The sequence below is a fragment of the Alexandromys fortis genome, unplaced genomic scaffold (genome assembly GCF_014885135.2).
Source record: "Alexandromys fortis isolate MF-2015 unplaced genomic scaffold, M_Fortis_MF-2015_v1.1 scaffold_3, whole genome shotgun sequence".
Lineage (NCBI taxonomy): Eukaryota > Metazoa > Chordata > Mammalia > Rodentia > Cricetidae > Alexandromys > Alexandromys fortis.
This window is the reverse complement of record NW_026067909.1, coordinates 5,253,625-5,280,463: the sequence shown is the minus strand read 5'-3', so window position 1 is coordinate 5,280,463 and position 26,839 is coordinate 5,253,625.

Sequence of the window (26,839 nt, the reverse complement as noted above, 5' to 3'; positions counted from 1 at the left end):
GATAACCCAAAATCCACATTATGCAAAAACTGAGTAAATGTATCGGTCAACTGGTAAAGCTTGTGTCAAGATCTAATAAGATTTCTACGTTCTGCATTTGCTCGTTACTATTTATTCGGACAATTGTAGGCCCCAAATAGGCAGTAGTCTTAGAACCAGTGGTCTTAACTGAGTGTGTAGTTGTGTGTGGTTACGAGCTGGGTGGCTCAGAGGAAGCTGCAGTGGTGATGGCAGTGGGAAATGATGACAGTATCTGCTGGGAGTAAGGAACCTCCAAATGAACATAGATCCGAGGCGAGGTGCACCATTCCAGTCTGAAAACCAGCTAAATTAAAAATTACCGTTTAGATTCTAGACCCAGTGTCTTATGCCTGTAATCCCAGACTCTGAACGCTAAGGCAGGGGGATTACTCTGTGTTCCAGGCTGGCTGGGGGTATACAGAGGAAGGAGATACTATTCCAAAACAAGAGGAAAAGAAACAGCCTCCCTGCAGAAGAATTTCTTTCAGAGTGGGTCTCACTGTTCTCACCTCATCCTCGGTATAAATGGGCGTGGCTCTCTTGTCCATCTTTGGCTGCCTTTCTTTGTTTACTTCCACGACAGCTGAGGTTGGTAGGCACCTCAGGTACATCTCTAAGAAGGGCTTGTAGTGCTAGATTTGGTAAGGCTGGAGTGTTTGCTGCCTTTCCTGTTTGAATCATTGCTGGAGCAGATGCGAAACTCTTGGGTCCACGCTTCCTCCACCAGGGGACTTGGCAAGGCTGCCTCCGGCTCCCAGCCCGAGCACGACATGGTTCTTTCCCACTGAGCGGTTCTCAGAACAGATCTCCTCCTCCATCCCCCAAGGATTCGTTCTCTTTTTGGAGAATCGATGGCTTACTTGCCGGTGTCTCGGTATTGATCACTCAATATCATTTTTCTTGGTCCACAGTGTATCCTTTCAGTTGCACATTCAACTTGCCTTTTATTTCTGGAAAGTTTTCTTAAGTTGTATCTCAAAGCTTTGCTTCTTTCTTGTTTCTGAGGCTCAGCTTTCCGCTCTGGGAGGTCATTCCTGTGCTCATCGGTGACGGGTCCTGACGGATCTTCTGTCAGTACAAAGACCTTTTCTCTGACGGCCTTTTTTTTCTCACCCTAGTTTTCTCATTCCTACTATTACTATGCTGTGTGCTTTCCGAAGCTGTTTACTTAAGAGGTAATTATTTCATTAAGTGTTTTGAAAACGCATGCCATGTGTTTGGTAGATTTCATCTGCTCCATCGGAGCCTCTTTCCCAGGGAAACTCTCTCCTCACGTGCTGCCCTGCTCCTCCTCTTCCTTTTAAAGACAGCGTTGAAATGCTCCTTGCTTCTCTGCTTGTCCTGTTTTTTTTTTTTTAATTTTTTTTATTTTTTTATTTATTAAAGATTTCTGCCTCCTCCCCGCCACCGCCTCCCATTTCCCTCTTCCTCCCCCAGTCAAGACTCCCTCCCTCATCAGCTCAAAGAGCAATCAGGGTTCCCTGCCCTGTGGGAAGTCCAAGGACCACCCACCTCCGTCCAGGTCTAGTAAGGTGAGCATCCAAACTGCCTAGGCTCCCACAAAGCCAGTACGTGCAGTAGGATCATAAACCCATTGCCATTGTTCTTGAGTTTTCAGTAGTCCTCATTGTCCGCTATGTTCAGCGAGTCCGGTTTTATCTCATGCTTTTTCAGACCCAGGCCAGCTGGCCCTGGTGAGTTCCCGATAGAACATCCCCATTATCTCAGTGTGTGGGTGTACCCCTCGCGGTCCTGAGTTCCTTGCTCGTGCTCTCTCTCCTTCTGCTCCTGATTTGGACCTTGAGATTTCTGTCCGGTGTTCCAATGTGGGTCTCTGTCTCTGGAAACAACCGAGATGCCCTTCAATGGAAGAATGGATGAAGAAAGTATGGAATATACACATATTAGAGTACTATTCAGCAGTAAAAACCAATGACTTCATGAATTTTGCATACAAATGGACGGAAATAGAAAACACTATCCTGAGTGAGGTAAGCCAGACCCAAAAAGAGAAACATGGGATGTACTCACTCATATTTGGTTTCTAACCATAAATAAAGGACATTGAGCCTATAATTCGTGATCCTAGAGAAGCTAAATAAGAAGATGAACCCAAAGAAAAACATATAGACATCCTCCTGAATATTAACCTTCATCAGGCGGTCCTGTTTTGTTTTTAATTGTTTGTTATGGGGACTGGAAAGATGGCTCGGTGAGTAAAGGAGCCTCCCATTTGAGTTCTGTCCCCACAATCTACAGAGTGGGAGGAGAGAACCGAATGTCATAAGTTGTCCTTGGACCTCCAAATGCACACTGTGGCGTGTGGACAGGTACATTCACAAACGCAACATATATTTTTAAGTTTCTTGTCTTAAGATGAATATGTTTAATGCTGCTGTGGAGAGGAGGATGGGGTGGCATTCCAGCAAAGAACACCTCTCCTTGCCTGTTGTAGGTCATTTTGACACTGGCTTAAGTCCCTTCAAACAAAGAGAACAAACCCAGGGCAACCCTCCGTTAGTCTTATGCTTCTTCTCCAGCTAATGGCTGCCTGAAAACTCTACCCAGTGAATGCACTCCTTGCTTCCCCACCATCGTACTTCCCCATGATGCCAAACAGAAGTCAGGGAGAGCTCTGTAGGAGCTAGCCAACTTGATGCCTTTGCTTCTAAAGCACAGATCTCAGAATTTGCCTCCTATGGAGTGTTGCTAGTGGCGATGGCCTGTAGCCCTGGCCAGCAAGTCCGTACCTAGTCTGTTCTTTCCTGCACCAAACCCTTCCAGTGTCGAGCTGTGGGGTTACAAGGACAATTCCCCACAAAAAAGTAAGAAAACATTTTTGTCTTGAATCAAACATTTTTAACTAGGATATAAATAGTGGCATTTGGAGTCTGAACTCAGGAGTAAAGAATTAAGAGGGTACAGATTTTTTTTTAATCAGGAAATGTTTAAACCCCTTATGAAAGCCCCAACATATGAATCATTATTAGTTTAATATAACTGACCCCATTATTCAGTTACTCATTGGACATACATAGCCTACCATGTTCTGATTTGGGTACTGTTGAAAAACCAGTGAATGAAAATGACATCTCTACCACCAAGAGCTATAGATTCAAGGTTTACAGAAACAGGGACAGTGTGTGTGTGTGTGTGTGTGTGTGTGTGTGTGTGTGTGTGTGTGCGTGTCTGTCTGTCTGTGTGTGTGTCTGTGTCTTATGTGACTGTGTGTGTGTGAGAGAGAGAGACCATGTGTGTGTGTCTCTATGTGTGTGTATATCTGTGTTCCCAACCAATCTATGGCCTTCATGATGGTCTCCAGAACTCTGGCCCAGCTTCTAACATTGTCTTCCTCTCTCCCACTGGTACAACCTATCCCATGATGCTTCTGCTACTCTGGTCCTCACTTCTGACCTCCCTTATGTTGCATATGTTAGTCTTCCCAATCATGAGAGCTTCTAATTTGCCTATATACGTGTGAATGTCTCTGAAGTCTTTTCAGCCTACTGAAACCAGCTTTGGTCATAGCCACCCCTGCTACTCCAGTGGGTTTCTCTATTCTCTTACATACTGGTTCCTGTTGTCTGACATTTCTACTAGTCAGTCTGGTAAGCTATGCACCCTATGTTGTACAGGATGGTGACTAGGCTTGGGAATTGGGCTGATTTTAATTTGAATTCAGGTATCCTCATATGCTAGCTAGGTAACTTACATGCTATTAAATATCTCTGGGTCATTTTTGTACTGATCAGGGAGGCCTTATGAGAACACCAGCAGAATAGCACAGCGTTAGCCTCCCCCTGAAGACTGGGGGAAGGAGAGCTGGCTACAGATTTTTCTTATTTGTGCCTACAACCCCAGCAATGAGTATTTTACTTGACATATGGTAGAGACTGTGTAAATATTTGGCGGAAGGCTTAATTAATGTGTGAGTTTGTTGTAAGCAGTGAAATCGATAATTAACACAAGGGGCTTGGCACATAGAAGCCCACACTATGCGCTTGCTGGATGTATACGGCTCCAACTCACGAAGGCATTTGGAGGCCAGTGACTAAGTTTGCTTTACTTTGTTCTCAGCCTTCTCCACACATAAGTGCCTTGAGCCATTGAATTGTGTGTTTACTGGAGCTGAGAACACAGCTCAGACAGAAAGTGAAACAAATGTGATTCCTTCCTTCTTGGAGCTATGGCTATCGGTATGCAAGTTAGAGAATTGATAACCCCATGGTCCTTTAGCAGGTATGTTAAATCATAAAACAGACTAAGAATTTTTTTTTTGGTCATTGATTATGTGATAGTCTTTGGCATTAAAACTACTGTATCATAATAATGACGCTGTGAAGAAGTTGTTACTTCTCTACCAAGAGACTGCAAAGCCAAGCTCAGAGAGGTCTTGCGGTTTTCTTGAGGTCACACAGCTGCAAGGAGTGAAGCTGAGATGAAAGTCAGGGTTAGCACCTGAGCTGGAGGGGTAGTCTCCTGTTGCAGCAGCAAATTGGAAGTGGTGTGGGAGAATTGTCTGTATTCTGTCAATCATGTTTTAAATAAACGCTGATTGGCCAGGCAGGAAGTATAGGCGGGTCAACCATACAGGAAGTAGAGGTGGGGTGAAGGAGAACAGGTAAATGCTGGGAAGGAGGAAGCCCATTCCTCCCCACTCCTGCACAGATCACAGAAGAAGCAAGATGTGACCTACCCCGCTGAAAAAGGTACCTAGCCACGTGGCTAACATAGATAAGAATAATGGGTTAATATAAGTGATAAGAGCTAATAAGAAGCCTGAGTTAATGGGACAATCAGTTTTAACCTAATATAGACCTCTCTGTGTAATTTCTTTGGGTGCTTTCTGGCTGTGAGACCTCGTGGGAGGACAGAAACCTCAACAAGCCTGGCTCCTCATGTTACAAAATGGCACCCAACCTAATGTTACCTGGAAGTCTCAGAGATAAGTCTTGAGGTAGACTCTGTCCCAGGAGCCTTAGACCTTCAGGTTTCAGGATGGGTCTGCTTAAGTGGCAGGTGGCTGTCATATACAAACCTGGGCTTTGCAGTCTGATGACCTTGACTTCTTTTCTGACTTGGGGTGAAACCTTGGCATGTCACTTCTAGCATTGGCCCGCCTTATTTCGATCACAGTCCTAGTTCGATTTGTCTCACTGGCTGAGGAAGATGATGAGCACAGCTCATGAAACAGAAAAACATGGCTCCTTGTTTTCCAGGGGGAGCTGGCCTTTGCTGGGTGCAGCTGGGGCCAGATGCACCATGAGGTGCTCCCCTGGACCCCATGCCTCATTCTTTAGAATTTAAATCTGGAAACCATTAAACAGAGGGTATTGTATCCCTGGCCCCAAACACATTCTCACTGGGTAGATATTTAGGGAAGATGGGGGAATCTGGGACCATGATGGGCAGGCAGATGCGGGTGGCCTGGGCGACCACGTCAAACCGCTGCTCTGTTAATAAATAATGGTAGACTGGCAAGCTGGCCCAGTTTACCCAATATGTCTTAGTGCTAAAAATTCTGTGTCCTGGGATCCCACTGTCCCCAGCATACTGGGGCAGATGACCCAATACCTGTTTACCTGAATTTTCTGTTATCACCTGTCATCAGGTGGCCAAATGCCATCCTCAACTCATGGTTGGTTACACCCAATGGCAGGGGGGCATCTCCAGACATTACTTTCTCACTGTGCTACTCTTGTGGCTCCCTCTGGCTTCTCTCGTTTCCCCCTTCCACCTTCCAGGCTGCATGGGATCCTATAGCCTCTGTTGAGTTCAGCTCCTTCTGTACTACTGTGTCTCTAGTAGGCATACTGATCTCACTAATGTCTTCCTCTAGCCTCTCTGCCCCTGGCCACTAGGTCTGAGCTGAGTGGCCAAATTCAGGGCATAAAGAGAAAAGGATAGAAGTGTTTGGTGGGCTCTGGCTTTACTATTTGAGCTATTGCTGAGCCTGGAATAACCCGAACTTCCTCCATTCACACAAGGAGCCTGCTTTGCTAGGATCTCATGCGTTGCTCAGCGGGCCATTTGAAACAAGGTATGGAATGTAGAAAGGGTGCTTTATATAACCAAATTAAAAGCATTTCAGTACAAGCGCACTCAGGCAGTTGCTTCCAAGAAAATCTGAAAATCAGAACTCTAAGTTGTTCTGATGGAACAGTCCAGCTCAGAAAGGATGTTTATTATAACCATGCCATTCACTCAGGCATCTATGAATGTGTTTCCACCACACAGAAATATTTCAAGAGGAGATGCTGCCTCTGAGAAGAGGCTTTCAGCCTCTTTACTCTGCCTCAGCACCACTCACAGCTCCCTGCATCCTCCTTCCTCCAGGTTCTCTCTCTCTCTTCTCTCTGTAAAGTCAGTTTTGTTTGTTTTAATCTAAAGCACATACATGGATGCTCCTCCTTTGGGGGAGGGGTTCCTGCTAAAAATATGTATATGGTTTCCTTTTACAGAGTCCCTGTATCTGCAAGTGTGAGCTGCTGTGGCAAACTGGGAGACTGGAACCAGCATCTTTATTCTTTTGTGGTTCTAAAGGCTAAGAGCAAGGTGCCAGCAGGGTTGATGGTGTGGGTATGGATGTCTTCTGGAGGTATCATTACATGACATGGCAGAAGGGAGTAGGGAGAAAACACTTACCCTTATGTCCCATATATAAGGACCCAAGACCCTTGTACTACCATGAAAGCCTAAACTTGTGACTTATGTAACCCTAGCCACCTCCCAAAAGTCCCTAAGGCATGACGATAAGGGTAAGGGCTTTAATGTAGGAATTTAGAAGCAACATAATGCCCAGTTCATAACTATCACATTTTAAAAAGTATTTTTTTTTATCTCTACATGGGGTAATGTCATAACCAAACAAAACTGTCTTCCAGACAGATACAGGAAAGTCAAGGGCAACATCCGTTCACGATAGTATCAAAAGCCTTTTTGTCCTGTGTGCACTAGGGCCTGCACTAGGCTCTGCCTGTGTGATTGTCGTTGTCCTTTGTGAGCACCATCATCCCTCAAGAGCATTGTAGTCATCCTGGGTGAAAAATCTCTGTCATCTAGTGTGTAGACTATTGTCTTCCCCTGTGAGCACCATCACCCCAAGTCTTGGAGCCTCCCAAGCAGGAAGGGAAGGGTATCAAGTTGCATATAGTGGCCCTTCATGTGGTTCCAAGAGGTGGTTGGTGAACACAGCTGATTGGTCTCACTTCTGCTTCCGATCTTTCTCTCTAGTCCACAGCACCCTGTATGGTGAGGGGTAATAGTGAGCCCCAACAGAACATCTGGTTTTCCTTAGGAAATTTCTGAAAAATCCACATCAAAAATGTGGCGATTTTCACTCTAGGGGACTCTGGAAGAGTTAAGCAATCTCCACAAATTCTGATTGGCTGGGACACTAGCCAAGGTACAGGAGTGGCTTTGACATGGAAGACACCTGAAAGCGGACTGCCGATGCTGCATGCCAGACTCCTGCCATGTCACTCCTCAGAAGTCTCAGCAAGCTCTTCCCCATTAGCTCTTGGCTTGGCCAGTCTCGGTTTCCCCCATGCGCTTGTCCATGACAACCTTGGCTCTGACTAGGGGGATTCGGCAACCACCACAGCATGGGTAGAGAGACCACCACGCGGACTGTGCTATCCCAACTAACGAGGGCCTGCTGAACTCAAGCTCCACATACCATTTGTAGACCCAGATCCATGCTACCTCTGAGGTTGCAGTGTCTGAATGGTAGCGCATCTAGTGAGAGGGAAAAATCTCCCAAGACAGACTAGAGGAGGGTAGGTGGGAGCAGAACATGGATCCACGGGTATATTAACAACACCAGGGACAAGGGACCAATTCTTCCTCTATTTGGCAGCAGGTTGGGTACTTTGGGTGTGACCATGACCAGTGGATACACCTAGGGAGTGGCTGGTGCCTCTGGGGCATCTGTAGTAAATGAAAATGGTGCTCTGGCCCCAAGTCCAGTCTCCTCCATTTTCAGGCTGAAAGGACAGCCGATGCTGGTGCCTGAATAAGACCAAGTCTGCAACTAGTATTTCTCAGTTCCCTCTGCTCTGGGCTGGCCCATCTGTCCCTCCCTCCCAGAGGAGCGCAAGAAGACCATTTAGACTTACCTATGAACTTAGTCTTGGACAAAAGACAAATAGCAAAAGAAAGACCCAAGCGTTTTAAAGTAAGCGGGGTTAAGAGGACTAACTATTGATTGGGTGGGGACCTCTTGCATGCCGGTTCATTTACCGAGGAACTTAGGTGTACAGCGTGTATCAGGCAGGAGGCCAGGTGCAGAAATGCTCTTCCCCGTGTGGAGGCTCAACCAAGGTCACCCCACTGAGTGCGTTTTTAAAAGGCATTTGGATACATGATAAAAATCAATATCCTACAGAAGCCCCGGGCTTTCCTTACAGCAGAAGGACATCCGCATAACCCCGAAGAAGACAGAGTGGTGTATATCCTTCAGTCTGTGAATACCTTCTAAGAAGAAATGCTTTGTTTTGGACACCAGGGCTTTGTTGGTCTTCAGCTGCCCTTGACGGTACTTGATAGTGTTTTCCTTTTCTACCTCCCAATAGCCTTTGGAACACAGATGTAAAAAACGCACCGAGAGTGGGGATCCCACTTCACCACCAGAATCTGTGCCCAGGCTCAGATGTGAGTCAGGCCTAGGCTGATATGCAGAGGGTGGAGCGTGTTTTTTGACGTTGCTGTGAATTGTCTTAACTCAGAAAGGCTCCGGATCAGCGGTTTTTCAGAGAGACCAGCAGCTATCCTGTAACATGGTTTTCCACTTTCTTCTTCATCTGCGTGTTTAGTAACAACAGTTTCCTTAAGCTAGAGTGGCATATAGCCAGAGGAAAGAGGTGTTAATGAGACTCGGTATAAACGGAAGGGGTGCAGGACGAACAGACTTTTTGTAATACAGTTGGCTCTGGCTAGAAAAGACAGGTGGTCACACGGAGCTGGCCAGTCACCTTAGATAATGACGGAAGAGTAGTGACAGAGGAAGAGTCACGATGGCCAGGAAGCAAGGGGAGGCCTGGGAGGAGACAGGTTTATCAGCTTCATTGTGCCAGGCCCTGTAATAGGGTATGAGGCCAGGATATGTGGATGCTGTAACGTAAATGCCAAAGTTAGTACCGTGTGGCCCTCAAAGGTGGCATTGTGTTTAGGCAGTTCAAATTAAAAAAAAAAGAATGACCCAGCCTTTAGGGATGTCCCTTCTAGACACTGATGACCACCAATGATTTTATAATGGCCACTTCAATTCAGAGTTGCCCACTACCCGCTTGTTGGTGTGGACGCTCAGCCGGGATTATCCCATTGCATGGGTTTCTAAGAGGTGGCTGGGCTCACAAATAATGTTCTAAAGCCGTGGCTCTCCACCTGCAGGTCTCAACCTCTGTGTGGAGCCACACAACAGATTCATAACAGTTGCAAAATTACAGCTATGAAACTACTTTTACGGTTGGGGTCACCATGACCTGAGGGACTGTGTTAAAGGGTTGGGGCATTAGGAAGGTTAAGAACCACTATCCTAACAAGTCCCACTGTTCTCTTGCAGCAGGACACTAGGGCCATGCCTGGATTTGTTCACCTATCGGTTCATTAGGGATTTTTTTTCTCCTGGTGTTCTTCTGTCTTCTGCCCATTTCTCTGCTCAGACACACTTTTGATTTCTAATTTTTTCAGAAATTAGAGAAAATATTAGAAGATTGTTTTTTATCTTGGTGCATTGAGGGCAAGGTCCATGGTGTAGGAGGAAATGGAGCCTTTATTTTGAATGTTCTTTGCTCTTGAAGTTTTAGAGCCAAGTTCCTATTCCCGTAATGCATGTAGAACCCAGAGAGAGGCAGATGGTAGAGTGGAGTTTGATTATCCACCGTGGCTACATGACTAAAACCTTCCTTCCTAATGTTTTGGCCACCAGAGCCTAAAATCGCCGGCAGTGTGTGACCTTGGGAGCTCTAAGGGCAACCTGACCTCTCTAGCACAGATAATTGCAAAAGAGGGATTTCTATATTGCCCACAGACTTTTAATGCCAAGGGTGACAGTGGAGGGAAACACGCTGCCTCTGCAGCCGGGTGACAGGAAGTCACCCTTCAGGTCTCTGAAGCACGCATTAGACAATAGTAGCATCCTACCAGCACGTGACAGAAGTGGCCACCCGCATACCTCCCTTTGTTGCTGTGTGACTTCCACGCAACTTGCCTCTTTTTCTGTTTCTTAGATCATAGATCCATGTGAGCTTATGGAAGATTGATCAGCTGTAGTTAATGTTCAAAATTAGTTCAAGACTGTTTCGGAGAAAATATCCTTGTACCCTCTTACCCCCAGTTACTTCCTAATGGCAGCCTGAAATCTGAGCAGCCATCTTTCTCTCCCACTCGATGTACTTGGCTTTGTGAGACATTCCCTAATGAGTTAGATTTACCATTGTCTCCCTTGAACTTGAAAGCTGGTGGCTAAAACTCCAGTTTTTATCAGAAGAGCTTGACATTGGTAATTTTTATAGCTTTGATTAAATAACTAAAAATACATTATTATTGGGTTCATAATTACTCCAGGTATGGGCCGGTTTTTGACCACCTCATTGCATTATGCTGGCACAGAAGCAAAATTTAACTCCTATATTTGACTTAAATGATGGTCTTTAGGGATTCGGAGCAGAAATTATAAGTTCAACTGCAATTTACATGTTAAGTTCTGTAACCCCACGATGGTTCAACCATTTGTTAAAAAAAAAAAAAGAAAGAAAAAGAAAAAAGGGGGGGGTGGTGGAGAAACAGTAGGTGGCCTATGGTCTCATTTTCAATGAATAATTTTATTTTACATCCATTTCAAGGTCTGACTGACTGCTTTATTATATTAAAATTTCACTGAGTGGTACAAGCCTGGTAATTAAAAAGTGTTAACTTTTTACAGAGCACCTGAGTAATTTTCAGAAACATCGCTCCAAAATGTCACTGAGATAGCACTACAACATTTTGCCACATGACATCCGTAGATCTGGGTTTATTTAAATTATTTAAGCTAAGATCCCCTCCTGCCCCCCTCCCAAATCTCTAGCCCCCCCCTCCCTTCCCCACTCCTCATCATTCCCAATCAGGGACCTTAAAGAATTTAATGGAAAGAAGGAACTGAACCTCCAGGATCATGTCCCAAATCATCGTATCGTGGTGTGCATGGCTGTGCTGAGTCTGTCTATTGGATGTCTTTTGTTATTTTAAGTTCCTCACAGTTCATTACGGCCCCCGCACTCCTCTCAGGGCCGTGTAATTAGTGGTACTTCTCTGGCATGTCTTCGGAAAGGAGGAGAAATCAACATTACCCCGGCAGTTTCCTGTCTCCAGTGAGGAGCACTCCCAGAATTACCCATGCCATCTGCAATCCCAAAATACCCACGTTGCCCACGGGCACCTGTAGGGTCTGTGGTGCACTGACATTATTCTTAGACACACCGCCTGGGACTTCTAGGAATGGTGTCCCAGCAACGGCCAATCGGGATGCGCTGTGATCCGATGTTCCTGCTTACATTAGAGGAGAGACAACTTCTTCTGGGAAACATGGAGAAAGCAGGGGGAGGGGAGACCCCTCATTACCTTCTACTTCAAAGCCCAGAGGTCATGAATGAAATAGCTACCCACTTCCTCACCACGTGAACGCAGAGGAAGCCCCTGGCAACACAAGTAAGCTAGGGCGGGCCTGGGTGTGTGTGTGGGGGTTAGGGTGACCCTTCTTTGTGGGCCTGAGAAAAACTCTGGGGTACCCCTCTCTCCCTGACTAACAGACAAGAGAACATTCCTTGGTGAGGAGGCACATAGGCATTTGCTGTTCAGTGACATCCTTGAGCCCTCGTCTCTTTGACTTTGTGTTGTATGCACATTCTCTTAAAGTGAGATTTTATTTTTTTTATCCCTTACACAATATATGGATTGTTAGTACATTTTGCCCGGGACCTTTAAAAGAAAAAAAAAAGAATGCACACATTGAAATCTACAGACACATCTCAGAGAAGGCTGCTCCATCTGCTCTGCACAAGTGCATCATCTGGTACAGCCTACAGAATGCAGACACTGGCGGGTAAGGGAAACTAGGCAAGAGCTTACCCAGCAAGGCCTGAGAGTCTTGGTACTGGCAAAAGGTAAAAGGAAATTAGTATTTAAACAATAGCTGAAGGAAAGAAGGAAGAGGAAAGAGGTGGGATTCAGCAAATCCTCCAGGTTCGTAGAGGCATCTTTTCAAATGGCCCTTCCATCTCAGAGACACATGAGGTGGGTCCGAGAGTTCTTTCCAAAGACATGCTGTGGCTTAGACGCCGTTAACTGAGAAGACAGAAGACACAGGGTGGTAAGACACAGAGGGTCCCCCAGAAGACTCCCACTAATGCCAGTCAGAAGACTGTGGGGCTTGTGGAAGTAGGTCAGCTGTGAAAGTTGAGGGGGTTTATCTTAAGAGTGTGAGAGAATATAGAGAAACTTCTTTGTATGATTTGAATCTGACTCATCGGGGCCAAGTGCCGATGCTCATAGAGTGAAGTAGACTTACCTTAAGCAGGAAAGACTGCAAGTGTACCCACACTCACCCACAAGGATGGCTGCTAACTCCTCCCCTTAAGCTAAAAGCCTAGCATCTACTATGGCCCCAGGAGTGACATGCTGTGTCCAGAGGGCTGTGCTGTGACGAATCTGGGCTGCTGCTGTCAGTAGATTTTTTTGCCTGAGATGGTCGAGTCCACTGTTGCCCGTTTCATTTCTGCTCAGTTCCTGCTTTGGATCTTTTTTGGTCTTCATGACCAAAGGCCCCCTCTCCACTTGGAAGCCATCTTTCTGTCTTCCATGCTCCTCACCATCAGGGTGGCTTCAATCCCTTCTAGAGGGAGACCACTGTGAAGTCCATTAAGAGCAGTGTGCAGTCACTAGCACACACCCACTGTGGGAAGAAGGCCAGAAGGTGCCGCCTGTGTGCTGGTTCTGTCTATTTTTACTGACATGATTGGTTCTGTTCCAGATGGTATCTTGTGTGAACAAAAGGAAATGTTCAAGATTTTTAACAAAATGCAGAAGTAGGAGCGAGAGGCATGCTTGGTGGTTCAGAGCACTTGCTACTCTTGCAAATGAGTGGAATTTGAGTCCTAGCACCCACACCAGGAAGCTCAACTGCTTGGGGATGTAGTTCCCAGGGATCTGATGCCCTCTTCTGGCCTTGTAGGTTCCTACACCCACAGGTGCATGTGCTCACACATATGTGTGTACGCATACACTCAAAGATAGCATAAATCTATTTTTTAATAGAGGCCTACCGAAAGCTTTCTGAGTGTTTTCCAAAAGAACTCAAGCCTGTTGTCATTCCAGACACACAGTACCAGATCAGTTCCTTCCCCCAAGGTGGGGCTTGCATTCCCTGGGGTTGGTGCCCATATATGGAATACCTGCTGGGTCCCAGAGGGAGGCGTATCTGTAGATGATGACCAAGTCTTAATCTTAGCACTGAAATAATAATAAAATAAAACTAAATATTGGTGCACCAGAAATATTTTATGAAATTGTTTTACACCAGTCGCTTGGATTTTTAAAAGTTCACAGGCAGTAAGAGGTGGGAGATGACCACAGATTCTATAAAACCGGGGTCAGGATGGAGGGCTCTGAAGAGCCCTTCTGTCTTCCCCTCCCCCTGACACTTTCCCCTCCACATAAAATTAAACAGATCTAAGAACTGACAGCCATGAGAACTGGCTCCACAGAGCCATTTCAGTAGTCTGCTGAATATGTGAAAGAAACAAAAGATTTTTATAATGTTTATGTTTTGTCTGCTCTATTGTTCTCATCTGGGATATTTCTACTTCTAATAAAAAGCTGAGAATCCTAAATTTAACAAAAAAAAAACTCCATGGCATGATATACAGCCAAGCAACTTCAAAAAATTGTATTTATTTGTTGTGCTTTTTTTGGTCTTTTTGAGATTATAATTCAATTACAGTGTTTCTCCCTTCCCTTTCCTCCCTCCAAACCCTCCCGTATATTCCTCCCTATTCTCCATAAAATTAATGGCCTCTTTTTAAAAACTAATTGTTGTTGCATGCACATGTGTACACACACACACACACACACATTCCTAAGCATAACTTGTTTGTTCTGTATCATGCTACCTGCGTGTATGTTTCAGGACTGACCATTTGGCAGTGGAGAAGCCATTGGTGTGCTCTTCTCTGGGGAGAGCGCCCTTCCTGCTCTCGGTTTTCCTCAGATGCCTACAGTTCGTTGTGTAGGGTTGAGACCCTTGTGGCCCTTTCTCTTTCAAGTTCAGCATAACGCCGAGCAACTTCTGAAGGTGAAGAATTATTGTGTCAAGTGTCCAGTGCTCGAGTGACATCCAGAAATGGGACAAAGAGCCAAGGGCATGGTTTGGTAAAATCTGTCCCCAGCTAGGCTGGGCTGTGTATTCCTCTGTCTCCTTGGATTTCCCCACCCCGTGTCCAGGAGGCTCACTGTAGCTGTGATAGGAGTGGGGAGTTAGGAGGAAAAACAAAAACCCTCTTAAAAACAGTGAGGACACTGAGTAAGAGCACCCACGGGTCCCTATGTAATATAAATGCTCTCTTCTGTATGTCTCTGTCATTTCTTACAAATTACCTTTTTAAGGGTTAAAGGGTGAAGGTGAGATTGGGTGATGGGGGTGAGAAACTGACTTATTCATAAAGCCATCAAAGAACAAAAAAATAAATTAAAAATGTAGAATTGTTCCATGTGTTAAAATTATCATAAAAATAATGTCAGACCACGTGAGAATCACAGACATAGCGCAAATTGTATCTACATAGGCTGACCAGTTCACAAATGTTCTCGTGATAATTTTTCATCCTTGTAGCATATCACAGATGAGGGTGTCTATATAGACAAGTTCAAAGGATGCTTAAGGCATTGTCCAAATAATTTAGTTACGTTCAAGAGTCCTTTAAGTGGAAGTATTTAAGTTGAAATAAAAAGCCTCTTTGACATGAGAGAGAACGCTCCTCAGTTTCACTGCCGATCGGCACCCGGGGAAGGGTGTGGAAGCACCTTGCAGGGCAAGAGAGGCTGATTTCACTGTATCCTGAGCCATTTGGGTTGTGCTGGACCCTGTAAGGGTCTCCCCTGCTGCAGCCCCCATCACTTCCCCCAGGCTACAATTTTCCATCCAAAGTAAATCTAGCTAAAATTAAGAAAGAGAGCATACAGCTGCCCGTACTCTTGGCCCACAGATGTTACCAAAATCTGATTAAAAAGCCCTTAATGTCCTGCTGCACCTTTTCATTAATGAAATAATCATTTTTTTTTTGGCCAAGTATCTAGCAGAGAGGGGGAAAGGGGAGAAGGAAGAGAGAAGCTTGGGATCTTCCGGATGCCAGCAAATGTGTGTGGAGCCGAGGGTGGAAGATGAGGGGTGGGAGCAATCCATGTGCTGAAATATTTTTGCTTCTTTTTCTAGAAAATGTGCAATTTGGTCAGGCAGAAAAAATTGAACAGAGCCTTCCAAGCAATAAATCACTGGATTGCTGGTGACATTCATACAATGCGGATATAGTGTTAACTGTAGGAGTCAGTCAGCCCCCCCTGCACCCAGCCTGTCCCTAGGAGGTGACCTTGTGCCGGTGTGGTAATCAATCATCCTGGCATAGGACACACTGTTTTTGTTTAATATTACACTATTGGAATATATAGTAAACAAAGTGAAGAGGAAATTTGGAGAGTGAGGGCTAGAGAAGGGTTCTGTAACATGCTCGCTGCCTGCTGAGAAACACCCACTCTGGGCGGTCTCCACCAACTTCAGGGCCTCCGTTGGGCATCGGAGCACATCTGCATTGCTGGGGAGGAGCCTCAGAGCATACAGACACTAGTTAAAATTTTAAGGGAAGTAAAAGTTTGCAGAGACTAGGGCTGCGATTTACAGCTATTGACTGGAACTCGTGTCTGACGCTCCACTTTGCAGCCTGGTGGTTTTTCCCCCCTCCCACCCCTTTATGCCTCCCTTTGGTGTTTTCCTGAGACAAATCCTTGGAAAGAATGGAATTTGATTTCAGAAACACAAATCCAGGCATCCATCTTGTCAAATCCACCTCCCCCAGAATATTCTGGAAGAGAACTGAAGCAGGAAATGTGTTTAGCTTTGTGTATTATTGTGGACGGACGTCCCAGCGTGCCAGGCCCTGTGGGTTTGGTGTGGAGAGTTATTGTCCTCCAAGTGAGTTTCACGAAATGAAACATGCACCCTCATTAGTGGCGGAAGTGTTATCTTCAGTGTGAGGCATTCTCCGGGCAGGCTGATCCACAAGGCTCAGGGCTACTGAGGAGACCACATCTTATCAAGGAGACTTTCAAGGAGAAAGAGAAATAGAGATTCAACTGAATGGATCATGAAAAACAAAAGGACCGATTCTTCCTTCATCCTTCCTCAGATCTTTAGCATCTCCTGCAGGAGGTGGGACGCTGCAGACTGTCCTGATTCTGTCTTTTGAGGACACACCTTTACACCCCCAAAGAAACCAGTCTTGAGATTGTTCTGTTTGGGGCTTGGCATTATGAGCAGAGAATGTGAGCTGAAGTTAAGGGGGACACTAGGCTTTAGATATACATCAGGGGAGAACTTTCCCTGGCCTATTGGGGTGACACACTTCGTTGCCCACTCAAATGGTCTCTCTCTAACATCCCTGGAAATTCCCTGCATTGTATAGAAAATTAGCAAGTTCAAGATAGTCAGCTGATTCTTAGCTCATGAGTTGAGTGGCCTCTAATTGAGGATGGTAGCCACATCAGTCATCAAAGAATAGTGGCAGAGACCTTGACACCAGTGTGGTGCTATATATAACCAGGGAGCCGCAGCTTCCCGTTTCTCAGGTGGATATGAAGTGCATTCCAACAGGGCACACAGGGTTCTGAGATTACACATCTTATTCAGAGTCCCCGTGGTCAGCATTATTCTGGCGTGGGATGTTAGTGAAACATACTGTAGAGGGAACAAAAGGATGGGGGAGGTGGCTTGAGGGAGAGCCCATGGTTGTGGAAACCCTGAGACTGTTGGATAAGACTAAATGTGGAGGGGACATTGGAGACACAGAAGGGTCTGGCCTTGAACAAGACTGCTTGGTTCAGTCACTGCAGGCCTCACATGGACTTCAAGAGGGGTAAGTTTGCCTAGGCTGTGGCCTAGTGTGTGTGTGTGTACATTTCTACCAAGTGAGAAGGAAATGTTACTTCACTTTTATGTCAAGCATCTTCAGAGGAGGCAACACATAACGTATTTTATAGAAGAAAAAGAGGGAGAGATGGAGGGATGTGGAAATAGATAACTAACATCTTGTCTGGGAGTAAAATTGCCTCCGGGAAACAAGGTCAGAGGCGAGAGATCAGAAGAAAACATCAAGCGTAGACAGACAAACAGCCAGACAGCCAGACTCACACACACACACACACACACACACACACACACACACGCACACACATCACGTTAATAACTCTCCTGGGCTGAGCATCCCCCAGCGCACAGGCCAAGGCCCCTGACCATAAGTTGCCTACTGGAGAGAACTGTCCCTGCCTCCCAGTGGCCAGGAGAAGGTACCTGAGATGCAAAAGACAGTGTAGGACTCCGTCGGCAGCAACTCTGTGAATCCCTTTATTAATTCACACATTTTAAGAACATCAGCCATCAGCAAGCAGTGTCTCCACTGGCTTTGGAGAGGGGCATTGCAGTTATGAGTGTAGCAACTGCGCAGCAGCCCCCCTCTGCAGATCTCTGCCTGCAGGAGTCCGCACTTCTCAGCGCTAGCCCTGGCTGAAGCGTGTGTTGTGCCAAGCTTTGTATTCCTGCTAAGAGGCTCTTTCTCCTCCTCTCCCCAACTGCTCTGGCTCCAGAGATGGGTGGTCTGCTTTCCACACATGTGCTCTGCTTTCTTCCCTCTCCACTGGGTTCTCCTTGCTAGCCTCCCCGAGCCGAAGTTAGTCTAGGCATCGGCTCCCATCTACGCCACGATATGTTCTCTCTTGTAGGGGTGACCTGAGAGCCCATGGGCTTATTATGCACCAAATTTACAGACAACTGAATCCAATTTGCATGGCTTTAGCTGTGCTAAAATTTTAATCTCCAAAGCATAAATGCAAAAAAAAAAAAAAAGCTTCAATCTCGGTATGTTTAATTATCTGACTTGCGACTGGATGACTTATAATTTATAATTGCTACAATAAGCACAAAAATTGGGGTGCAAAAGCAGCGGACATTTTGCTGTATTATTGGCTAAGGGAACTATCTGAGTGAATTTTTAAAAAGCAGAAAAATAGGGCCAAAGAAATTCATATACTGGGGCTCTTAAAACGAGATAAGACATAAATTATTAGCATGCTGTAATTGTCCTCAATCCGCCAACATTCCCAGAAGTCCCACACTTAATGTAAATATGTTTATGTAGTATTTAGAAACAGAAAATTGAAGTCTGATGGAGCAGCATGCCCTTTTGCTGAAGATGATATGCGCTCATTTTAGTTAAAACCATGTAATATTTATTTAAAGGGCTAAAGTGTGTATTTAAAAAGGAAAAAATCAAAGTGAGAGATTTATCCTTGAGCCTGGAAATGCTTCACAAACAATAAAAATGGAGTGTCTATAAAAATGTATTATTTCCATCCTTGTGGGAGAGAAATAGGATTCTTCAAATTTGCCTTTCCTTTCAGAGTGTGGAGGGTCTGGGTTTGCATGCTGTGTGACTCCAGATGCAAGCAGTTGGTTTCAATGGACCGGGGTGGGTACTTAGGGAGAGAGGGGGGTGTCCGTTTCCAAAGCTGCATGCAAAATGTTCTGGACAAAACAGTCCAGAAGGGAGGAGTTGCTCGGAGACCTTCAAATATGAGCATGCTTCTAGATCATCTGGGGGAGACATGAGTTCTAAAAACCTCCCATGAGTGTTGTCCTAAGGACAATAATTCAGGCTTCAGCCAGTTATGTTTGAAATAATGAAGGCAAATCAGAACTTCCCAGCATGAGGAGACATTTGTTAGTCTCAGGTACCTGGTGGAAAAATCTTGGACAAAATGTTCACAGGGTTTTATCTTTTGTTTCAGTCATTGCTGTTGTCAAAGCCCACACGATCCACTTTCAGAGGGAAAAGGAGATGTCCTTAGAATTATTTGTTTTGTATTATACAACACGCTGATAAGCTTCATCAGGTACCCGAATTTTCATTTTTTTCCCCCTCTCTAAATGTCAAAGGCATTCCTTTTGCATTAAATAAAGGCGAGATGAGAAAGGCGGCCCTGACAGGTTACCGGGAATTCAACACACAAATACCATCAAAGCTGTATGGGGTCCTTCTCAGAATCACATTACCTACCTAGCGAAGAGCTGGGAATCTTTGGGGAACGTTCATTTTCGCTCCCGTACTGTTCCCGGGTCCCACCTCCTGTAACAATCATGGGTGTCAGGTAGAGCTGGACTAGACAGGATTAAGCTATCACCCCCCCTGCTGTGCGTTAATTTATTGCTTCAGATATTTTCATATCTGATTCATTTTCACCCACCCTGCCACCATTGCACAAAGCTCTCAGTCTCTGCCAGTCCAAGTGGCCCTGGCGTGTGAATCGCTGGCACCGTGAAATGGCTTTTCTTCACAGCGCACGCCCAGGTACGTCCTCCGAGAGCACAGCTGTGCCGGCCCCGCAGAAGCGGGAATAGGACGCATCTCGCCGGCAGGCCAGACAATATGCTTAGGTGTGACACAGAAGCCAAAATCTTGGCTTCTTAGTAAACAAGAAAGAAAACTGCGATGCCGCCGAGGTCCCAGTGCGAGGCGTCTTTAGGAAATGGTGTTATTTCCTCATGATGAGACCGGGGTCACAGCTGCTAGGCATTTACATCAAAAATACCTTCTTTCTCAGTTTGTTGGGTGGTTATGGAGAATCTGCTGGAAAGGTGTTTTTTTTTTTTTTTTTTTTTCTGAGAATCCATTGAACGTATTCTATCTCCTTGTCCCTCAGTTTTTCCCTCGTTCAGTAGCCTGTGTTGCTGATGTATAGCAGGTCAGAGAAATGAATAGGGGAGGAGCTTTGATCTGTCTTCCTCCAAATTCTCAACGCCAATTAAAACGACCACAATTAAAAAAAAGAAAGACAACTCCGGCAGTTAAATGGGACAAGAAAGGAAGTGCTGCTTGCGAAACTGACAAACAGTGGAAGGTAAGAGCTGAGCGGAGACATGGGGAAGCAGACTGTGTCCCTGCATCCTGAGGATGCTGACAGGCAAAGGGATCTGCCAGCCTGTGTTTGCATACACCTTCCCAAGGAGCAGAGCAAGTTTCTAATAAAAGCACCCGATGAAGCCTGATGATGGTAGGGGTGAGTGTTGGTGTGGGGAATGAGGAAGGGCTGGCCCTCCCTTGCAGAAGGAAAGCCAAGGGTTTGTGAGAATAATCCTAACCCATCACCTCTGCTTTCACATCTCACAACTTGCCTGGCAGAGCACGGCTTGGAATTCAGCTCAACTTTCTGTCCCAGATCCCCACTGAATGAGCCTTCCTCTCTCTTCCTTCAATGAACCAACAAAAACTTTCACCCTCTCAGGCACAGCCATGCACGGCCAGAGTGTGCTTTCCTGGTTTCCTCTTTGACCGTCAGTTTCAAGAAACAGGCCGTGACGTTTCTTAGCACGGCATGCCCTGCTTGTCGTTTAGGAAATAATTGTGGCGTCGCATGTGGCCAGACACACACACCAAGCACTGTTTGACATGTGCAGGAGAGGGAACAGGACCTCAGAGCCCCATTTATGTTTTCATTAAAATTCAAATGCTCCTGTGGCTACATCGACCAGCACAGGGCAGATGCTGGCTGAAAACAGCCAGCGCATGGGTGTGCAGAGGAGCTGATATATGTACGGTGTTCTGAGAGCTGGTCCCTGTGATATGGCAGAGATGACCTAAAGCAAGCTTTTAGAAGCAACCAATTACTTAAGAATCAGAGGTAGCAGCGGAGGGACAGGCAGCTGGAATACCTGTAGGCTGTGGGCCCAGACCAGAGTACACACACACATCTTCCGTACAACTTTATTGAATCCTGCCGGGATGGCAGACTAAAGTGATTTTAGCAATCTACAACTGGATTTATGACGTCTGTGTCATCCTCTGTGCTTCTGACATCAGAAAATTTTCAACGCGAGGGACTCATTTGATGTTTTTGGGATTTTTTTTCCCCTCCACTATAAAACATCCAAGGCTCCTCTCTTTCTGAAATCTCTACACGGCTAATTTGGCCTCATTGTTGGGCTGCTGGAATCGGGATTGCATCTGCTCCTAATTTAGCACCGTTTTTTTTTGCTGTTTTAAATCATTGTGATCTAGTGGGCGGCAAAGCTTCATCTTGGAGTTTGGCTGGACTGTGGCCCAGGGTTTCTTCTTATTCTAGGGTAGAAGATAGAAAGTCTTGGATTGTGGGAACTGCAGTGTAGAGGTGCCAGGTCTAGTGAATGCCAAGGGCCCTGGAAAAGAGTGCTCAGTGAATGTGCCCGGGGACACGGGCAAAGCAAAGACCAAGAGCGTTCCAAAGCCCTTGAGTGTCTGGGGTTAGACTGAAAGGTGGGGTGGGGTGAGTCTCTGAAAACAGAGCAACAAAACCACAACAATGAAAATCTCAACAGTTTATATTTAATTGTGTTTTTTGTTTGTTTTTAATCTTTAAAATCAATCTCTGGTCCTCTCAATAATCTCTCCCCCCCCCTCTTTATCTCTCTTGCATCTGTAGAAAAAGGAAGAGAAAATAGCAAAGCTCTATTGAGCCTGAAATTCCAATCCCCCCCCCCCTTTTCAAAATGTGATAACCCATTCAATTCTAGCCTTCCTGGAGAATATGGCTGTGCTTCTTTGGATGGGAGGCATCGGGAGGGAGGAGATGGAGGATGCTGGAGTGCACGCAGATCCAACCCCCAGCATACGCTCCACTAATTAACAGCATGTCTGTTAGCTGCTTATATTTTATCTGCAACTGAGGGGCTTGCTGTGGTTTGGGGTGGGGGTGCTGCTGACAGAGCCCGTGTCTGCGTTCCTGGTTAGAGGGCGGTTGCTCGGCACAGCGAAGCCAGCCTGTTGTACCTCTCCTATCGACTCTGCCTCGGCCACTGTTCTCATGTCATACATCATTCCCGACTCGCAGCACTGTTTCCTGAAGTCAAATAGCCCTCTCCTTCCCTCCCATTACCACAAATCATTTCGTAATCCAACTCTCGGAGTTGCGTTCGGATAGGAGCAGAGCCATAGAAGTCACAGTGGGGCTGGAGTTACAGGGATGGCCCCATTCTGAATTCAAAGACACATTTCAGCTCCCTACCTGCTGGAGCCATCTGCGCCACAGGCCACCTAGCCTGGGATTGTCTTTTTAATTTTTCATTTCGAAACAATCGAGGGGGAGGGAGAGAGAGACTTGGGGAGCTCAGTAGGCCTCCATGCCTCACACTCCAGGCTTCTGCCGGCAAAGCGGAACATGCAGGGTATAACTTCAAAGCCAGCAGTGAAGATCAAACCATGTGAAGGAGGACTGGGGGTCCATGACCTCTTCACAGACCCTCCCATAGTGTCTGATGGTATCAGACTCTCCCACCGTCATTAGTAAATTGGTAAGTGCTCCCTGCTCTGCTGGTGTGTCTGTGAGCAAGGCCATGAATCCGAGAAGAAGGTTGACCCTGGGCCTCATGGAGAGCTGACAATGTCCACCTTTCTGAATGTCATTTTAAGGGCATATTAGAATTACGGTGTAGCAGAGTAGAAAGTGAACTTCGATTCCAATCTCAATAACCAACCTTTCTGTCTCTCATGCACACACATGCATGCACACACACACACATACACGCACGCAAGCGCACTCACACATGCACGCACACACACACACACACACACACTCACACACACGAACCCTCTAGGGTAGCCTATTGGAGATGGAGCTGGTGGGATCTTAGTGGTTCCACTTCCAGAATCCTCTGCTCACAGGATTTCTCCTCTGCTCTCTCTCTCTCCCTCTCGCTGTAGCATTAGTACCAGGTGGCAGAACTATTTCCAAAACCTTCTGGAACAACAGGGCAGCTTCCATTTGATGTGGTGACAAGTGAGTGGCCATCTCCGGAACCTCTTAGTGCCTGCAGGAGCCCTTACCAGCTCTTCTTCACCTGTGATGGATGGGAGCAGGGCAGAATGGGCTCCTGGAGTGGGGAGAGAAAGCCATCCAGCTCTGAGCTTTCTATTTAGAATCCGGCCTGTTGTGGTTCTGATCCCTGGAACCTGCTGCCTGGTCACCTTACATGGAGTCAAGGGCTTTGCTTCTGGGACTGAGTTCAGTATTTAGGATTGCTAGGGTACATCTAGAAGGATCTCAGGGCAGGAGGTTTGAGGTGGATATTGAAGAGGAGACAAACGAGGATGCTTTCCATGAGCCATGAAAAAATTGCTTGCCAACAAATGTCAGGACCCCCTAGAAACTAGAGAAGGCCAAGAAGTCAGTTCTGCATGGGATCTGTGGAGGGAGTGCAGCCCTGCCAAAGGTCTGACCTCGGAGTCGAGAACTACCAGATGTGGGCATGCGTAACGAGCCTCTCCTTCTGCTCTCACAACAGCTGTAGGAAATGGCTACTCCTGCATAGCACAACCCCCTCCCCCCTTGCATGATGAGGCTCTGGCTCTCCAGGTACCTTTTTACCCAGATCCAAGTTTCCAGCTCTTTCTCTCACTCATACTAGAGCCACACGACATTCACAAATGTGCGGAGCTAAATCTGAGCTCTGGAAGATAGGAAAGCGTCCAAGTCATTTCTGAAGTTCTGAAGAGGAGATGCTTAAGTTTAGATGTCTGAAAGGCATGTGTACTGACGGCTGCTTGTGCAAAACTTCTGTTTGGTCTAGAATCCAGCAAGGTCTCACGGGAAAGGCCGGCCATATGAGAATGGTATTCAGACAGACTCCAGGCAAGCATCCGAGTCTGAGATGTTCTTCCAATCCAAACTCAGGGCCATGTGAAATTTACACACAGCTCCTCAGTGGTCTGTGGGCGCAGCAGAGAGTATTGTGAAATGGAAAGCAAGCGTTCTCTGCGGGCATCTTCAGTCATGACCCTGGGGCAGGGGAAATGTCTTAGCACCTCATTGACATCTGAGCAATGCCAGGCTCAGCATCTGGAGCCTGCACAACACTGTGTGGTTTGTGGTCAAGTACTGTCCTCCTCCAGGGCCTGAATCAACAAGGAGAGTACCTTGCAGCTTCAACATCTTCTAAAGCAAACATAGAGCATTGTTATATCTCCTATTGCATGAGAAGCCCTTCCCTTAACTATCCGATTCTTGGTTTTGACATTTATCCACTTCCCGGCTTTCAATGTCCAACGTCCCTGAAAGTTGGTCCCCAGCTGGTGGTGCTGTTTGGGGGATATTGTGGAACCTTTAGGAAACAGAGTCTCACTCTGGAAGAAGTGAAATTCAGGTAGCTGAAAGTTATAGACCTGCGCCACTTCCTAGCCCCTCCTCTTCCTGTTCATCTGAGACCTGAGCAGGCATACTCCTACTGTCAGAGAGCAACCCATCATTAGGCCTTCCTCATCTCCATGAGCTGCTGTGAGCCAAAATAAATCTCATGTTCATTCAACTGCTTCGGAGTTGGTGATACCCATAAGAAAATCCATGAACACCTCCACCATTTTCTAAATGCATCTTATGAGATCTTTTCACCAGAGGTGTGCAAAAGCAACACGAGTCGAAGCCCGAGCACATCTGGGGAGCATCATCTTTTCCCTCTTCCTATCTTAGGAGTGCTTCTCCACCCTACCACATCATTATCAGGAGTCCTTATGTTTGGGTCTTTCTGCTATAGCTTGTATGTAAGCAGTTTTTCTTTCTAACACTTAGAAACCCGGATATAACGAAAGGTAAATGAAGATTAGATCACGCTAAAACACGCCAAACCATGGAATTCACACACACACACTTCCAGGCAATCAGAAACAAAGCAGAATGGCAGGACTGGAAACCACAGCTTTGTACAAAAGTCATCTGAAACACTGCAGAACAAAAAAAGTGTTGAAAGTAAAAACTCCATTCTACACTTGTTGCCAGTGTGGGCGGTTCCTGTGTGGTCACCTGTGTGTGGTGGAGACTTGTGGCTGGAAGAGCAGGGAAAAGGACCAAGCCGAGCCTTCTTTCTTCTGACCATCCTTGAAATATGTCCACCAACGTGAAATGAGGCAAAACATTTTCTTCCACGATCATAGGGGTGGCAATTATGATGGCGCTGATGGTGCCAATGGTGCCGACGGTGCCGGTGATGCGGATGGTGGTGGTGATGGCAATGGTGACGGCCTAAACGAACTGGCACTATGCAGTCTACGTGAAATGTTTCAGGTTTCAGTGTGTTTTTTTTTTTTACTAAAAAGCATACATAAACAGCTGGTTCAGTTGGTTCAGTTGGAAATTGTCAAGTTCTGCTCCTCAAGTGCAGAAGTTACAACAGTGAAAGCACAGAAAAAAATCCAGGATCACATGACGGGGTTCTGGGGCTGCATGATTAATTGAGCAGCTACTTTCTACTGCTCACGGACAGCCCTGAATACCATGGAATGACTTGAGATGCTAAAACGTCAACCCACAAAACACTGGAAAAAGAAGGATAGTGAGTCATAAATACAGTGGAATCTCAGAGAAACGAGGGAAAGAACAATTAAAATAAGCGTAGCCTTAGCTCAAAACATTTGGAGATGTCTCTGAAAGGAGTAAGGGAAACACAGTGGCTGAAGGCCCAGGCCAGGAGTTAATCACGTAGAGCTAAATTCTTTAGACCAACCAGGGGTGAGCACTGTGAATACAGAAACATAGCAAGCAGGTGCAGGGTCTGGAGAGGGCCGCCCATCTGTCTTAGTTATGGTTACTATTGCTGTGATTAAACACCGCGACCGAAAGTAAATGAAGAAGGAATGAGTTTATATGGGTTACACGTCCACTCTGTAGCCAGTCATTGGACAAAGTTCCATCAGGATAGGAACTCAAACCGGGTAGGAACCTGAAGGTGGAATCTGATGCAGAAGCCATGGAGGGGTGCTGCTTACTGGCTTGGTCATCATGACTTCCTCAGCCTGCTTTCTTATAGAACCCAGGACCATCAGCCCAGGGACTGCCCTACCCACAATGGGCTGGCCCCTCCCCCATTAATCACTAATTGAAAACATGCCCTACAGGCTTGCCTTAGAGACCCGTCTTTATGGAGGCATAATCTCAAATGGCTTTAGCCTGTGGAGTTGCTGTACAACCATCCAGCACCCTAGCCAAGTCTCCAAAACAGGAAAAAGAATGAAGGGAACAGAGAGGGTCATTAATAAGGAACAATGAGAAGAGGTGTCCAGAGTTGAAACAATATATGAGTCTTCCAGCTAAAGACTTGAGGAAGGTGCAGGGAGTGCGAAGATGGATACCTTACCACATCACTGTTTGATCTCTGGGCTCAGTGGTTAAAGAGAATGATGAGATTTATGAAAAAGTGAAATAAGATGCCAACATTCATATCACCTAGAATCTACTCAATAGTAACGCTGAGAAGTAGGAAACATGGGGAAAAAATATCCTCAAAGTTCCAAGGGAGAACTTTGATACTAGACTTTTGTATCCAGCCAAACTGGCCTCTCAAAGCAAAATCGGGGCAGTTCTGCTTTATAGGGATCTAGAAAGTTTGCTTTCTCTCAACTTTTTCTGGAACGATAACTGAAGAAAGGGTTCTCGAAAAATCCAGAGTGAGTATAGCAAGTTTTTTGCTTATTTTACTTTGTAAGCAAGGCCCTTTGTACAA